This window comes from Fukomys damarensis, unplaced genomic scaffold (genome assembly GCF_012274545.1).
Source record: "Fukomys damarensis isolate Sample0158 unplaced genomic scaffold, DMR_v1.0_HiC HiC_scaffold_20, whole genome shotgun sequence".
Classification (NCBI taxonomy): domain Eukaryota; kingdom Metazoa; phylum Chordata; class Mammalia; order Rodentia; family Bathyergidae; genus Fukomys; species Fukomys damarensis.
Genome location: NW_022900932.1, coordinates 7213124 through 7229829, shown reverse-complemented (window position 1 = coordinate 7229829; position 16706 = coordinate 7213124). Strand labels below are relative to the sequence as shown.

Below are 16706 nucleotides of genomic sequence, written 5' to 3'. Positions count from 1 at the left end.
AGTGTTCCCTGTCCACACGAACTATCTCATGTGACTTGTGCTCCCACCCACACTCCCCTCTGTAGTAACTTCGCATCCTGAGTACAGCTGGCCCCCTCTGAATGACTGTGGTGTCTCCTGCAGGATGGGTGTGTGAGTCCTTCTGCATGGATGTGCATTTGTGTGTGTGTGTGTGTGTGTGTGTGTGTGTGTAGGAGTTAGGGAGATAACCAGGTTCTAGTTCCCTGTCCACACGAACTATCTCATGTGACTTGTGCTCCCACCCACATTCCCCTCTGTAGTAACTTCGCATCCTGAGTACAGCTGGCCCCCTCTGAATGACTGTGGTGTCTCCTGCAGGATGGGTGTGGGTGAGTCCTTCCCCGAGTAGTCACACTCAGGACACCTCCAGCTCCCCTCCCTCCAGCCCAGCGTGTGCCACCCTCATCTTGCTGCTGAGTGGAGAGGGGCTGGCAGGGCTCCAGCACCCCTGACAAAGACCTGTGGTCTCAGGGTGGGGCCCCTGCAGCCTCCAGATGCCCGAGGCCCCACTGTAGAACCACAGGCCATTCTGGGTTCACCAGCAGGGGCCTCCGCAGGTGGCTCAGGAAGGGGCATCACAGAAGCTGGGGCATAACAGGTGGCTGTGAGGGTCACCATCGCTGGAACATGCCTGACACTCACGCACTCTGTTGTTAGTGTTAAAACGACCCCATCTTTGCTACGTTTCTTCCTCTTTGGGAGCTCCGTGTGCATGGCTTAGACGTTAAGAGAGGAAGATTCAGAACAGTGACGCAGTTAGCACAGGTCGGAAATGACAGGGCAGACATGCATGTCGGGGACGTGTGCAGTGGGTGGGTGGGTGGTCATAGGTAGGGATGGACCAGGATGTCCCCTGGGTCATCGGTTCCACGTGAGATAGCTTCCTGAATAGCAGAGGTCCCTGCAGGCCTCCGGAGGACAGGAGAGAGGCCCGGCACAGGGCTGGGTCAGGAAATTGGCCTGGGGAGAAGGGATCTGTTTCACAAGGGCAAGGGCTCCTCTTCCTCCTTCTGCCCAGGCAGCAGCGTGCCTGCTGCTAGCAGGGGCTGTTGGTCTCTGGCTCTGACCTCCCCTCCCGGATGGGGCTCAGACAGCCCATCAGAGGCTGCCACGGAGCCTCTAAGATCGATACTTCTGAGAAAGGTTTCCTGCAGCCTCCAGGCTCAGTTTCATACGTGGAGGTGCAAGGGGTGCAGTCGTCCCTCCTCATGCTTGGGAGGGCGGGCCGGTGAGCGCTCCTCTGGCAGCCGCCCCGTCCCCACCCGCGGCCCCGCCCCCTCCTGGTCCTCAGCCTTCACCTCTTCCAGGGCGACCTCAACTCGCAGCTTCTGGAGGGTGGTGGGTGGGCGGGAGCCTGGGGAGCCTCCCACTCTCTCCCCAGTCTGCCCTGGGGTGCATCAAGGAGCGGGCGGAGGGGCCCCAGCAGAGGGCTTCAAGTGCTTTTAATTACCTTCGCTTTTCTAAAACTGGCAACACAATACCTTACATTCCCAGGGAAAAGAGAAGCCAGGAAAATTATTCATCCACTGCAGAGGGAAGGATGGAGATCCGTGAGGTGTCAGGAAGAACTTTCCACTAGCATGGGAGGAAAAGGCCTTTTGTAAAAACTACATTATAATTAATTATACATTATTGAAAATGGCTTTGTTAGAAACAGAATGTCGTCCTTACCTCCTGCTTTGGCTGTGGAGCCCGCTGAGCTTGTAAGTTGATTTACTGTGGAGTGACTTTAAACCAAGAGAGCGTGGCTGAGGGCAGGGATAAAAGATAGATGGAAAATAACGCAGGGAAAAGTCAGGACAAGAGTGATTTTTCAGGAGGGAGAGAAGTGTGTGTGTGCATGCATGTGTGAAACCAAGTAGCACGAGACGTTGAGCCAATCACCTGATCTCCCCAGGCCTCAGTTTGCTTATCTGTACAAGGAGAGTTCATTTTAGCTCAGTTGTGATTTTGATTTGCAAAGTAGTTGTCTGGAGGGCTGAACAGTTGTCTGCTTTACTGTGAATTAATGATTGCTCTCGGGAAACAAGCCAGCAAAAGAATAGACATAACTACTTGTTCCCCTGGGACCATTCTGCTTCCTGTCATTTTGTCTGTCTGCTCATCCGACTGCATCTCTCTGTCCATTCACCTACCCAGCTACACATCTTCCCCATTCATCCTCCCATCCACCATCCATCCACCCAGGCCTCCATCCTCTTGGACTCTGGCTTACTTCTGGGTGGAGCCGAGGTAAGGAAGCCAGGCAGAGGCCTCCAGAACCGAGGTGACTTCATCAACTGAGTACTGGGTCCATTTAACATGCTTGTTCTTAAACGCATTCTTCCTTTTGCTTGAGTGAATCTCCTAGATCATTGCCTTCCTTTTAGGAAAAGCCAGGCAGGAAGGGCAGGAGCTGGTCCCAGCAGTGAAGCCCGATTCCCATGCAGTGGTAGCAGAGGTGGAGGGACTCAGTTGAGCAGGTGAGCTAAAGAGGAAGAAGCTATGTGTGGTTGGTTCCTTGAAGATCTTGAAAGGTCAACTGAGAAAGTAGAGCCTGCCTGGGGCCCTGGGATACCAGAGCTCTCTGGCTTCTCTAGCAACAGTATCCAGGCCTGGGGGACATTAGGTACTCAAATGTCACCTAAAGGAAGCTGCAGAGGTGAGAAGCTCAAAGGCCATGAGCTCCCAGCTTGCCTCAGACCCCCAGCACCCTTTTCCCCACCAATGGAATTAAAACCTTGGTTGTAAGAATTGTGTATGTGTGTGTGTGTGTGTGTGTGTGTGCGCGCGCGCGCGCGTGTGTGCGCGCGCCTGTGCATTATGTACAATCATGCTTCATCCGGGTAACCTAATTCAACCTGGGGCTAATTCATTGAGAGCTGCCCCCTGTCGATCATCTGTATTTGTCATTCATTTCTTTCTTACTATTGCACGTGTGCTACGTGATCGGAGAGCAAGACGACCAAAGGGCCTTGCCCTCATTGACATTCCTGGCCAGGACGCAGCAGGGAGAACCCTTTCCTGGGCACAAGCAGAGCGTCTGGAGGTCCCGCCCTTCCCTTGCCCCCTGAAATGGGCGGGGCCTCAGCTCCCTCCCATCTCCAGTGTGTGAATCGCTTTCTTCCCTTGAGAGTTCCTGGCTGTCTTTGTATGTGACTCGGTGTTTACTGCTGCTTTAAGCCCTTTGACAATGGCTGCATGGGTTTGTTTTCCACCTGTGTAAGTATTGTTGACATTTAAGAAACTGATTGTTTCGATCTCATCTTTGCTTTCCTTAGCAGTTCGGCCTACATGGGTCGGTTGATATTTACTGCGGCTAAATCTCTTTCAATAATCATGTGGCTGAGATGGACCAAGGGCCGCCCGAAGCCTCTTTCTCCCCGAGGTGTGGGTTAATTAGAAATTAGAAATGGCTGGTGCAAGTGACTGGCTGTCCTCCACCCATTGGCAGCCAAGAGCCAGTGAGAAGAGGGATGTGTGACCGCTGCGGAACAGACAGGGCTGAGGCCGGCCTCTGGCTGGAGGACCAGGGCAGAACCTGAGCAAATTCAAGAAAACGTCGCTCTCCCTAACTCGTTGAATAGCTGCCTCTATTAATGGAATGATGAAGTATGGGAGTTTTGCTGATTAAGATGAATGAGAATTGGATAAGAGCACTCCAACGCAGAATCATCCTAGTTAAGACAACTGCACGGTAAACGAGAAGAACTATATTTTTAAAGGATACTTATGGAAAATGATTGGAAAGAATAGGCAAATATTAAAAAAAAATGGTTGTCAGGATAGGGTGATTAGGTTATAAGTGTTTTTTCTTTCTTCCTTTCCTTTTTAAAAAAATCTTTTGATGATGTTTTATAAAGAAGCAAATTTCAAAAAAAGAAAAAGAAACAGGTTTTGTATTTGAGGTATCTTTTTTTGTGCAGGTTGGGCTCAAATTTAGAACTCTTCTGCCTCAGCCTTCCTAGGGCTGGGATTATAGGTGTGCACCACCACACCTGGTTTGAATTAGCTCACGTTTTTTGGCTACTGATGCGGTTTGGTCTAAAGCCGTCTCTCTCCCAAGGCGGTGTATTTCCCCAGGATTGTGCTTTTTCAAGCCCCACATGGTTGTGTCTGCTGAGCTATCTGTACTAGGGGTTCCAGTTTCCCCAGGTGATGGGGAGTGGAGGTAAAGCAGTGTTTCCCTAAAGGGGGCTTTGCTACTTGGGACCCAGTCTGTGGGCAGCAACATTGGCACCTCAGGGGGACTGGATGGAAATGTCACTTCCTGGGCCCCGCCCCAGACCTTCTGCCTTGGAACCGGCCTCTGGACAAGGTCCCCAGGTGCTGAAGGTTGAGAACCACTGTTCTAGGAGAGCGATTTTGGAAAGTTTGGGCCTGTGGCGGAGCCCCCCTTGGGGGCTTAGATTAGTGGGCTGGCTTCAGAACTGTTAGTCAGCAGGCTTGAGGAGGGCTGGGAGTGTACCGTGTGGAGCTGCCAGGAGTGGGTGAACTGGACTCCATCGACCTGGACCTTCCTGCTTTCCCACCTCTGGTTGTTTATAACATTTGACCCTGGACTATTTGCGTGTCAGAGCAGATCAGACAAATTATTTCTCTACAGCTTTGATTAAGAATCCCGTCAGTTCTTCAGTCACCCCGCATGGTAGGTTTCCTGCATCTCATTGAGCATCCTGGACCTCAGAGTGCTGCCCTGGAATCCACGCTCAGTAGCCATGCACCTGACAGTTTCCTGTGTTTGTTTATTTTCTCACGTATTTATCCATCACTCTCCACGCTCCTGCCTGCGGCCTAGGTGTCATGACGAGTGTGAAGAAGTGAACCAAGCTCAGGAGACAAACGGGAACAGATGCAAATGGAAAACTCAGGTCCAAGTAGTTAAGTGACAGAGAGCATTCACTGGTTCGTGGATTGATGAGTGCAGCTTCGGGAGTGGCTTGAGCGAGCTGTGGGCCCACTCTCGTGGCTCTGTGCATCCTCTGGGCTGGCTTTGCTTCCATCCTCCTCCTTCCTTCCTGGCCTCCAGTCTGCACACCATGCTTTCATGGGGAATGGGCGCCTGGGGCTGAGACCTGCCGCTTTTTCTCATCGCAGTATCTGGCCTCGCTGGGAATCGTGCTTGCCAAAGCCCCACTTTTACTGGATGCTCTGTCCACGCTAGAGGGACTGACTCAGTCACAGGTTCCTCTGGCTTCTGTGGCCGTCACTGAGCAGCCTAGTATTGTGGCCATGTGCACTCAGGAGTGGGAAGTGGAATCAGCTTTCTCAGACTCATCTGAGCCCCTGTATGGACATCAGGAGTGAGTTCTTTTGAGGTACTGGGGATTGAACCCCAAGCCTCAGACATGCTAATCAAGCATCTACTACTGATCTAAGTCTCCAGCCCTTTCTATTTTTTTTTTTTTTAAATTTTAAGACAAGGTCTTGCCATGTTGCCGAAACTGGCTTTGAACTTGTGATCCTCCTGCCTCAGCCTCCTGAGTAGCTGAATTGCAGGCATGTACCATACCCAGCTGACCTGGGGAGACACTATGAGGCATCTTTGGAAGGCAAACACTCCTGCCCACCAGTCCATCTCTGCGGCTGCCAGCCCCTGTTTTTGTTCTACATACACACTTTCTAAACTCTCACCACATGCAATACACTCACCACGCCCATAGGGGGATGTTGTGAGGGGTCACAGTTTGTCACTGCTTATGGCTTGTAGTAATGCATCTCTTGGTGTTGTGAGTCCTCTTCAACCTACATCCATCCAGTCCAGGCACTGATTTGTTACCATGGTCAACTGTCTGCATCTTGGCTTGCCCAGTATGCACTCGGAGAGAGACTATGAGAAGAGCAAAAATAAAGGTCAGCACACGAAACTGTACCTTTCCCATCTAGAAAACAGCAAGATAGGGAAGGCCCCTGGTCCATGTTCCCAGCATCTTCTGGCCATGTGTGACTCCTGTAGTCAGTTGGTCCATGGTGGGGAGTCTCCCTTGTCTGTCCTCCTCTGGGTACCTCTCTGAGAGGGACCCTAGGGAGCACCGTCTGCTGCGGCCGGTGCCACCTACTGCATGAGCTTGCAAACTTGGGGATTGCCTTAAGGTTTGAACAGTCAAAGGCTGCCATCAACCAGGCTTGGCAATGTCAGAAGACCTTCGATTTGCAGTCTGTTTACTTCCCGTCAATTCCATGTGCCGTGACTGCAGCCAGAAAATACTGCTGAGTCAGTCTGAAGTCTGAGCACTGTCTCCTAGCAACAGGCTTCCTCTGCTCATTGCTAGCTGTTGGTCCCAAAGGTTCTGCCTCCAGATGGGGCTGCACTACCTTGAGGACCCTGCTTTGGGGCATCAGGGTGCCACAGGTCTACCCCGTGCTCACCGCCTGCGCTGGTTCTGTCTTTACAGCACCAGCGACTGTCCTCATTGCCCATAAGGGAGTTTGGTATAGCAGATGTTCATGTAGCAATTCGTACCTCCTACTAATCCCGGTCTTATGCTACTGTGGTTCCTGCTGCCTGCCTGTGCTCACCCCCAACAGTGTTACTTTTTTGTCCCCACCAGGTATAATCTCAGGAAATGCAGATGCCTCTCTAATCAAGGCCATGTTGTCCCCTCTCTCTGCTGTCAGTGGGCCAGCTTAAGCCGATGGTCATCTTTTTATGGTAGGACCTTACATTTTATTAAAAGCTGTTGGAAGCGATCAATTTATTCCAATGCCCTAAATTTTTCTTACCTGCCATAAGCTTGTCAGCCACGTGGCTGGAGACACAAGAAAGATGAAGCTCCTGTCCAGCCACCTCCTTCGCTGTAGTCTACCAAGGGTCGAAAGTTTTCCACACTGGGGAGGAGACAGCTCTGCTCCTCAGCCAGTAGACACTTGGTGCAAATTAGAAAAACTCCCTTCCCAAGTTCCTTTCCTGCCATTTGCTAGGAAATTGCTTTATGCATATACACATATGTAATGGCTGTGAATGGCAGCGATGCCCCAGGGTTGTTGAAGGCATGGTACTTGGTGGCTCTGAGTTGCATCATCTTTGCCATCTGCTGCCCCAACCTTTTGGCTTAATCCTATAAATTGTATAAGCTGGGCCAAGGAATGCAAAGTTGATTTTGTCAGCATCCCACTTCTGGCACCAAATTCTCTATCTGCTGAATGCAATGGCTCACAGGCCAGTAAAATCCCAGTTTGATTTGACTTTTAGAAATAAACTCTTATTTACTCGTGTAGTAAAAAAGTGGTGTGGATGTCAGCTGAGTATTCATCAAGTTTGGTTCATTCCTCTGCTCTGTCTGCATTGGTTTTCTCCTTGGGGCCAGCTGGCTTCCCGAAGTGTCACCTTTGCTGGGGGTGGAGGTGTCACAGCCAGACTTAGGTGGCCGCAGCAGATGCAAGCTGTGGTCCTGCAGACCATCTGAAAGGCCAGGTGACACATTCTCCCAATGGTCTCCCATGCAGTGCAGCATTTCACTCTGATTGGCCTTGCCTGGGACATTGTGTTCTCCTCTTAACCAGTCTCTGTGGCCTCTGAAATTAAAAGCATGGACCAGAGCCAGAGTGGAATCAACTTTGTAGAACCACGTAGCTCCCCGAACTGAAACCAGAGCTCATGGGAAGGCAGCCAGGCATCCTCCTGATCTAACCATAATCCTGAAGTGCTGATGGCTGTCATTTACTGGGTCTTCCTGTGGCTATTGGGTCCTCAAAATAACCCATTAGGTAGGTACTATTTTTATCTCTAGTTTTACTCCCCTGCAAAAATAGATGTGAAAACAGAGGCTCTTATGTAAGTCACATGGCTGGTAAATATTAGAACCAAAATATGGCCAGACTTTAATGAAAACGATACTTTCAGATTTTGTCCAGTGAAAGCTGTGTGCTGCTCAGGGTCCCATCAGCCGACAGAAACCACACACAAGTGAATTATTGTGAAAGGAACTGTTTACAAAGCTGTGGGCAAGGCATAAGGAAGCCACAGGGATGGTGCAAACTTGGAGGGGCTGAGCTTGGAGGGGTGGAGGGAGGTGAACCCCCAGAGGGTATGAAAATAGTAAGGAAGGCTACCTCCCAGGAGGGTCACCCATGGCTGGACTCACGGGGAGGGTGGTAAAGGGGATACCTATTCCCCTGCACCTTCCTTTCCCCTTGTCTTCTGGTGCCACTGGGGGGGGGGTCACACGGACCAGCCTCCTGGGCAGTGACCAGGTGGAGAAGGGTGGATGTTGGATCTGGGGGATTACTTGGCCCTTTGGGGGGGGTGGAGTAGTAGGTAACAGTAGGCTCAGTGACATGGTGGGAGGTACTGTGTGTTAGAGGTGTCACCAAGGCTGGGGTCTACTTAGCAGCAGTAATCAAGATCTTCTTTATTTCCATGTTTACTACAGCAGTACCTTCTTCAACCAGCAAAAGGCAATCACTGATTTATTAGATTCCTTGTCACCCATTACCTTCTAGGTGTTATTTCATATCTCAGTAACTATGGAAAGAATATACTATCTTGAATCTCATTCGGCCAATGGAGAAATCAAGGCTCAGAGAAGTTAAGACCAAGGTTCTGGACCCAGGCTGCTTGAGTTCAGATCTGATGCTACCACTCACTTACTCCTGACGTCTAGACCTCTTACTTCATCCCCTGTGTCTTGGTTTCCCCATTTGAGGATAGCATATACCTAGTGCTGGTCACAATGGGCAGTGACCTTGCAGGCAGCACTCTAGAATGACACCAGGGACAGAGAGAAAGCATGCTTCATGTCACCTCTGACTCTGTGCTAAGGGACTAGAGGTTACAAGGCTTGGACGCTGCAGAGCTGGGGCTTGAACTCACGTCAGCCAGACTCTACCACCAGTGAAGTTCACTTTGTTGTTTGACCTATGTCACAAGAGTTGGCCATGCCAGTGAAGGCAGGTCATAGGGATTCCTTGGCTCCCCCAAGTGCTTCCCCTAAGGAGGCAGTGATGGACTGGGCCCAGCTGCTCACTGTGGTCCCTCAGGAACCCGAGTCCAGCAGTCGGGTGGTTACACAGCCTGCAGGGACACCAGGGTGTCTGTGCAGGTCATCTGCATTCACGCTGCACCTTGTTTCCCAGGAAGGATGAGCCCTGGTGTTAGGATGCGAAGGTTCCACACAGACCTTTGGCCTTGCCATACCACTGAGACCAAGTGGCCCCATCCAAGTGGCACCCCCAGAATTCCCCGCTCTTTGCACTGACCCTCTTCTGGTCTCCTTCCCAGCCGTGAGATATTCTCAAAGGCAGCCAGGTGGGCTGGCTGGTAGCTCGGCAGCAGAGTGCTTGCCTAGCGTGGGCACAGCCCTGGGTCCCATCCTCAGCACCAAAATACAAAAACAAAAACCAGCCCCAGGGTCTGGTTCCTCTCTCTGGAGTCTCTCCACTGTCCCAGACATACAGCAGACATCACAGAAGCCGAAGTGTATTTGCGATTGCCCTGAAATGTTTTCATTTAACAAAGAGTTATTGAATGCTTTCCTGGGCTGCTGTGATTATAGGAGCTGAAGACACAGCACTAGGAAGGAAGATAGGAATGAAGGAAGGAAGGAAGGAAGAGAAAACTAAAAAAGAAATAGCAAAATTTAGAAAGGCTTTGCCCTCATGAAGCTTACATTTAAAAATACTTCTTGATTCCTGGGCAGAAGGGTGTTGACCGCCATCTTGAACCAGGCTGTAATTCAGCGTCTCTGGCCCTGGACTCCATTCTTCCCTCCTTGCCCTCTGCCTTTCCTTTTCCTTCCCTTTTCGCTCGTCCATCTCCTTTCCCTTGCTGTACCTCTGTGCCTCCTACTTCCTGCTCTCTCTTCCCCCTCGCATCTTCCTCTTTCCTCCTCACTTGCCATGTCTCCCTACCTCCTTCCTGACCAAGTTCACTCCTTCCTCCTCTCAGATCCCCTCTGCACCTGCTCCACACTCCTCCTGCTATGGCTCCTTCACAGACAGCAGCCGCTTAATATGCTCCAGGAGTTGCCCCTGTGCTCAGACTTGGAGGATGGGGGAATATAAATCATTCAGTCAATGCATTTTCAATGGAGGCAGCTCGCGCTCTCTCCTATTTGCTAGTGGCACACTGAGCCTGTGGTTGTCGCTTTGCATTATGGATGAGTGAATGGTCTTGTGGGGTCGGGTGGGACCCTAATGCCTTGCCCTGCACAACTACCCACTTCGTCAAGCTCTGCCCCCACCCCAGTCCTCAAGGTCTCTGTCAATGGAAGGCTAGGCCCCTTGTGTCTGGACAATTTCCAAAAGGAGAAAATGATCATAACCATTTATGAAGTGCTTAATATGTGCTGTATACTCTAAGCACTTTGTGCTAATTAGCTCATTGGTCCGTGGCTCAGCCATGAGAAGTGGTTTAGCCTGGCCATCTGCTAGTACGCGCGAGAGCAGGATTTGAATGCAGGGCACTGAATTCAGATCTGACCATGACTCCATACTGTCCCTGTTGGAAGTTTCGCCCAACTGTTATTATCCTGACTGTCTTACCCACCCTTTCGCTGTATCCCCTCCTCATGAAGACGCAAGCGTAGCACTACTGAAGGCTGGTGAGACACTGCAGACTTCTTTGGGGTCAGGATATCCCTGAGCTTGCAGGAAAGGAAACCCAAGCTCAGACGTGGGCTGGAGTCTCCCCGCTCTCTTTCACCCTTTGGTTGGACAGTCAGTCCCCTCTGGCCTGGTTTCACCGGCTGATGGTGCCTGTGTGAAAGTCCCTGATAGCTGGCATCTCCTGGAGGTGACCGTTTGAAGATGGGGAGAAATCTGGCAGTCCCCAGAAGGAAGCTGAAGGCCAGCAGGGGTTCCCCAAAGTGTGACCAGGACAGGGGGAGCATGCCAGACCCAAGTCCTTCTGTGGCTCAGGCGCTGAGCGTCCGGGACTCTGCCACAGCAAGGGCAGGGACTGACCAGGTCAGTGGAAGCCTCACATTGTGTGAGGGCAGAGAACAGAAAGAACAGGAGGCAGCCAAGGCCCAGATCGAATGTCTTTTCAGTGCTCCGCTAGGATGCCTGGCTCTGTGCTGTAACAAAAGATGCCCAAGGCAGGGAAGCCCCTGACGCCTGCAGCTGCCTCCTGCGTGGGACCTGACCCACAATTATAATCCCTTTCCTTTGATTTTTCTCTGCAAAAACAGCAACATTCCAGCTAGATTCCGAGCTGAAAAAAAAGCACTGTGTCAAGCTTAAGAGATTTATAAACACAGCAAAAAATCACAGGCTTGTTTTCCCACAGCTCATTTCCCTAGGTGAGTGAAGCTGGAGGGAGAGGACAGCCGAGGCAGGATGACAGGAATCAGAAGTCGGAGTGGGGAGGACACAGATGTGCAAGGCACCTGGGGGTGTGCAAGGCCTGGGAGCTGAATGGGAGCCAGGAAAGTGACTCACCTGCCGAGAACACAGCTCCTGCCATCTCCGCTGGCAGTGAGACCAGTGCCTACACGTAGCTGTGTGTGCCTCGTTATCCTGTGCCTTGGGCTTCATCCAGAAAGGATTTACCGGGCCGGCATGGCGGAGAAGCCAGAATGAGAGACACCGTCTCTCTGGATGCCCTGCTGAAGAGGCGGGGACGGAATGAGCCAGCAGGAGGTGTCCGGGCAGCAGAGGCGGACGGGTGTGTGGCCTCTGCACCGTGTCCCGTCACGTCTGAAGGGCCATGCGTGTCTCAGGATCAAGTCGGAATGTCCCAGCTGGGTACCTGCAGCTGGCAGGGGCTCCAGAAGCTACCAGACCCGGTCTCTTAGCTCGGGAATGCTTTGCTAACTGTTTTGCATGTGGAAGTGGCAGGATCGGGTACCAGGAATCAGGGCCCTGGTCCTCGGTGTTCCTTTGTTTCCCACGCCTTCCTGTCTAGGGGGTGCTTTGGCCATTAGATGCCCTTCAACCAAATCGGGACAGGGGGCTCTCCGCAGAGACCTAGGGCTCTGCTCCCAGCAGCGAGCAGCTGCCTGACGGCCCCACGTTCTGGCTGGAGCTGAAAGGGGCTGAGTCCCAGGACGAATCCCATCTGCCAAGAGGGCACGGTCTGGCAGGTGTGACTGTCTTACTTCTCTCTGCCCAGCCTGCCTTGGTCCCTGCTGGTGGCCAGGGAGGGAGGGAGGAAGCCACTGCTGCTGAGCACTGCTGGCTGGGCTGCTGCCGCCCGAGGGCTCAGCACTCTGCAGATGTTTTCCGAGCATCCTGAAAGTCTCTCTGATGCTGCTGTTTCACTGCAGAGCCTCCCGCCCACACAGCTGCTCCCCACAGTTTGTGCCCCGCTTCCTCCTCCTCCTCCAAGCCCAGCTCTGCCTGGGCTTCATCCTTAAGGACCCCCTGGTGCCTCTGTCAACTCCAGGGCACAGGCTTCCTAATTGGAAAGCCCACAGCCCACAGGCCCTGTGGAAAGGCAATCACCTGGGGCCTGGGAAGCTCCTCTCTGAGTGCAGCCTCCTCAGGCCCCGTCCTGGTGTCTCGGGTTGGGTGCAGCCGTGGCAGCTCACCTGGAAACGGAAGGCGTGTGTACATGTGCACCCCCTCCCGCCCCCGCTGGCACCTTTGTGGGCGTGTGGGCGTGGAGCTCTCTGGGCTCTGTGCACAGATTGGGTCGTGCCTCTGGGGGTCTGGCCGGAGACTGCTAGGGGTTCTGACGTTGGAATAACACAATGAAGATCTCTGTGACCTGGAAGCCAACTGCTGGCATGTGCCGCTGGCAGATTAAAGTGCTGAAGGATCGGGGTGCTGGAGGGTCAGGGTTCCGGAGGACAGAGGCTGCAGCTGCCCGGCAGTGAATCCTTTGTCAGCCAAGTCTCCTTCCCAGCATCCTCTGCGAGTGAGACCATCCCTGTCACGGCAGCTGAGGCTTGTCACCCATAGCTGTGGTCAGTGGCCCAAGGGTCTCTGTGCTCTCTGCGCTTCTCTCACTGTCATCTTCATTCTCTGCGTGGCTGGAGGAGGTCCCCAGGTTCTATTGATGTCACCAGCACCCCGATGTCTGCCTTCATCCCTCGCCGCCACATTCCTGGTGGCGGATGAGAGAGGGGACAGGGGTGCCAGGCACACCCTCATGGGTGGTCGGAAAGTGCCACCCGGGCGGGCTGCGGGAGTAGTCCTCTTGCTGTGGAATGTGGGGAGGAAGTGGGCATCCAGGGCCTGGCGCGGCCCAGGCTCAAAGGAACCTGCCTGTCCTTTCCTCGGGAGGAACCTCACTCCCTGCTGACCCCAGTGGCCCCTGGAGCCTCAGACAGACCCCTTCCATCCCCAGAGGGAGCTAGGGAGGAACATTAATTTGCCAGGCTGTCCTGGTTCATTCGTCATGTGCACCTTGGGCTCCCTGGGCTCTGCAGGCCCCTGACGTGCCCCTGGGGCTTCTGGGGCAGTCGTGTGTGCGTACCTGTCCCCAGGACACTCGCTAGCCGGTGGCCCTCCAGGCAAGGAGGAAGATGCCCAGCCACACTCTAAGTCTCCCTTTCATAATGCATATACCACTGTGCTGCCCTCAACAATACCACAGCAGAAGCAGCTAGCAGCCCCTTGGGGTGACATCTTCCTTCCCCACAGCACCAGTCACAGCAGATCCACAAAGGAAGCCCCTCAGTTCAGAAGCTCTCTGAACCGGGGGCTGGTGTGGGGGAAGGGGCAGCCTCTGAGGGTCTGGGGGCCCAGGGGAACAGACTCTTGGCCTGCAAAGGTTTGAACCAGAGGAGCATGGAGATCCAAGCTGCTTCCTTCATAAGGTAACACAGGCCCAGGGACCTAGTAGGTTTGTAACTGGCAACATTTACAAAATACTTAGCAGTACCAGGGATTGTTAGGGGTATTTTATTTGTATGGTCCCCATCAGGTAGGCGGTAGTACTTTCTTGACATATCTGATGAGGAAACCGAGGCACAGAGGCCTGAAGATCCTTCCCCAAGCTCACACAGCTGGTCCACGGCACAGCTGGCGGGGGGGACGCCCCCCACTGGGATGACTGTGTTCCCCAGCGGAGCCGCACTGATGGCAGCCCAGGCCTTGCTCTCCCTGTCCCTCCCAGCACCTAACCTCTCCTGGTAGCTCATGGTACCTGGGAGAGGCGAGAGGGGGAGAGGAGGGGAGGGTTAGCGTCTCTTGACCACCACAGCGTGTGTGCCTGGCCCTCGGTGTGCTCAAGAAGGCTTTATGGAATTAAGGGCCGCAGGCACCAGGGGTCTCTGAGCCTGGGGGGAGGTGGGAACTTGGGAACCCAGGCGAGCCGGGCACCGGACTAGCGGCGCCACTGGAAAGCTGTAGCTGGAGGCAGGGGAGTTTTGGGGTCCTTCTTGGTGACAGTGGGGGCTTTGTGATGAGAGGCACTGAGCGAAGGGAATGGTAATGGAGCGGCCAAGCAGCCTGTTGCTGCGGAAAGGCGGGAAGAGAGGAAGAGAGCTCTCGTCCCGGGTGTACAGATGTCTCCTCTTAAGCCAGTTGAACTCCCGTCTAATTGGGCCCATTGTGTTTATGATAATTCATGTTGGGTGCAGGAATCCGGAGCTGGGTGGGGAAGCTTCTTCCTCTGGAAGGAGCTGTCAGAGGGAAAGGTGGGTGGCTGGAGGCTGTGCAGATGTGTGCTACACAGGGAGGCTGGGGATACCTATGGCCCCAGGGCTTCCATGCCCACGGGACCCCATCCCGTCCCTGCCCTCCTTCCTGAGTGGCTCCTCTGTCCTGCCCTCCCTGAGCAGGACACTTTGCTCCTAAAGATGCTAAGCATTCCCAGCAATGCTAACCTTTCTCAGAAAGCAACGAAAGCCCTGCATTATCCAGGTGGAGTAGAGACTGGTGTGTGCGAGGGTGACTGGTGTGTTTTCCTTCTCCAGCCTTGGACCTGAGGAGGCTGAAGCTGGAGCCACAGAGAAGAGGAGGTCTTAGAGGTCAGGGACTCGTAATTATAGGTGGCTCCTGGGGTTCCTGAAGGCCAGTGCTTTGGGGTTGGGAGCAGCATCAACCACAAAACTATGCCAGTGGGTGGGGGCTCAGGACGTAGGAGTCTCATCAGGGCAGGGGTGAAGGATGCTTCCTGGGGGGTTGCCCTGGGCCAACTCCTGTGGCAGCCTCCCAGTCTCCCTGACTCAGGCCCCCTGGAAATGCCCCTCCTCGGTTTCCACAGCTGGTTCTGGCCCTGCTTGGGTGTGGCACGGTGGGGCTATGGCTGTGCGCTCCTCATGGCCCTAGGAGTGAGGAAATGTGAACTCAGGGATGTTGCTCCTGGAAGAATATTCATTGCACAAGTGTTCCCAAAGACCAGTGTGTGCCTGACTGTGCCGGTAGGAGTCCTATCCTCCTGTAAAGTAGTGAGCTCCCCGCCTCTGGGAGCAATTAAGCAGAGAATGCATAGCCCCTGTACTAGATCTTCCGGGTCAAATTCCAGCTCTGCTGTGCACCAGCTTTATAACTTTCACAGGTTACTTATACCGTGTCTTAATTTTTCTTTAAATTTTGGAAATAGGAATAATAACACAGGTTGAACATCCCTAATCCAGGCATCTAAAATCTCCCATGTCCCTCAAAAAGTTTTGGATTTTAGAGCATTTCAGAGTCCATATTTTGGGATTAGAGATGCACAACAGGTTAAGTCTATGCTATGCAATGATTCTAAGATCTGAAGAACCCTGAAATCTGTTTCCGTCCCAAGCACTTAGGGTAAGGGAAGGCAATCCTGTGGTACAGCCAGCCTCCCTCTCTGCAGGACCTGCACCCACAGATGCGTGATGTGTGAAAACGGAATATGTCTGTACTGAACACACACGGGCCTTTTTCTTGTCACGCCGCCTGAACAAGACGCTGTAACAACTGTCACAGTGGCTTTTACACTGTCACAGGTATTGTAAGTAACCCGGAGGTGATTTTAGCCACGATGTGGGAGGATGGGTGCAGGTTGTATGCAAATAATGTGCCACTTTATAGGAGGGCCTGGGCATCTCCCAGGGTCCTGGCGCTGGTCCCCAGGAGCCCTGAAGGACAGCCATGTCTACCTCAGGGAGTTGTGCAGGTTAAAAATGCCTGCGCATGTAAGGCTCTGGAGATGGCAACTGGCTCGGTACATGGCACCTTTGGAGGGCTAGGGGTGATACATGCAGAGTTCTTTCCCAGCAGTGCCTTCCCTGGGGTCCCGGAGAGGCGATCAGAGGCTGGGAGGCGACAGACTCCTGGCCTGCGCGTTCCTTGCTGCCCTCCCCGTGGACAGTCTGTCTGGCTGGGTGTTGGTCCTCGCTGGGGCTGCAGCCAGCACACAGCCCTCCAGGCCAGCCCGCCTCCGGGGACAGACCTCGAGTCTCCCAAGGCCACCTCCTCCTCAGGCCCCCAGCCGAGTGCAGATGCCTCTGTCCCTCGCTCTGTACCCACACTGGGCCCAGCCTGCACCCTCTCCATTCCGATTCTTCCCAGCTTCCTAACTGAGCACAGCTGAGGAAAAACCCATCCACTGATTTGCCACCCTGCTTCACCCTGAATACAAGGGAGGTTGCACGCGGCCATCTGGGGAGATACTAGCGCTGTATGGAGTTCAAGGCCTGGGCGATCCTTTGCGGAGGGTGGGGTTTTGGTGCTTTGCTCAGGCTGGAAGTTCCCTGAAGGTTGGGATTGTTTCTCCCAGCTTGGAGATCTGGCTCTCTCCTGCTCTGGGAGCCTTCCTTCTGGGTCTCTCTCCTTCCTGCTTCTGTTGAAGAGACGCCTGGTGACGGGTCACATGCAGCTGGCGATGCCTGGCGCCCCCCCCCCCC

General features: G+C 53.5%; 1 protein-coding gene across 1 annotated transcript in view; it reads left to right on the top strand.

Annotated features, from left to right (window-relative positions):
- Window positions 1-16706, top strand: part of Lrfn2 (leucine rich repeat and fibronectin type III domain containing 2) — a 150526-nt gene that overhangs the window by 26622 nt on the left and 107198 nt on the right. The gene's annotated exons all lie outside the window — the stretch shown is intronic.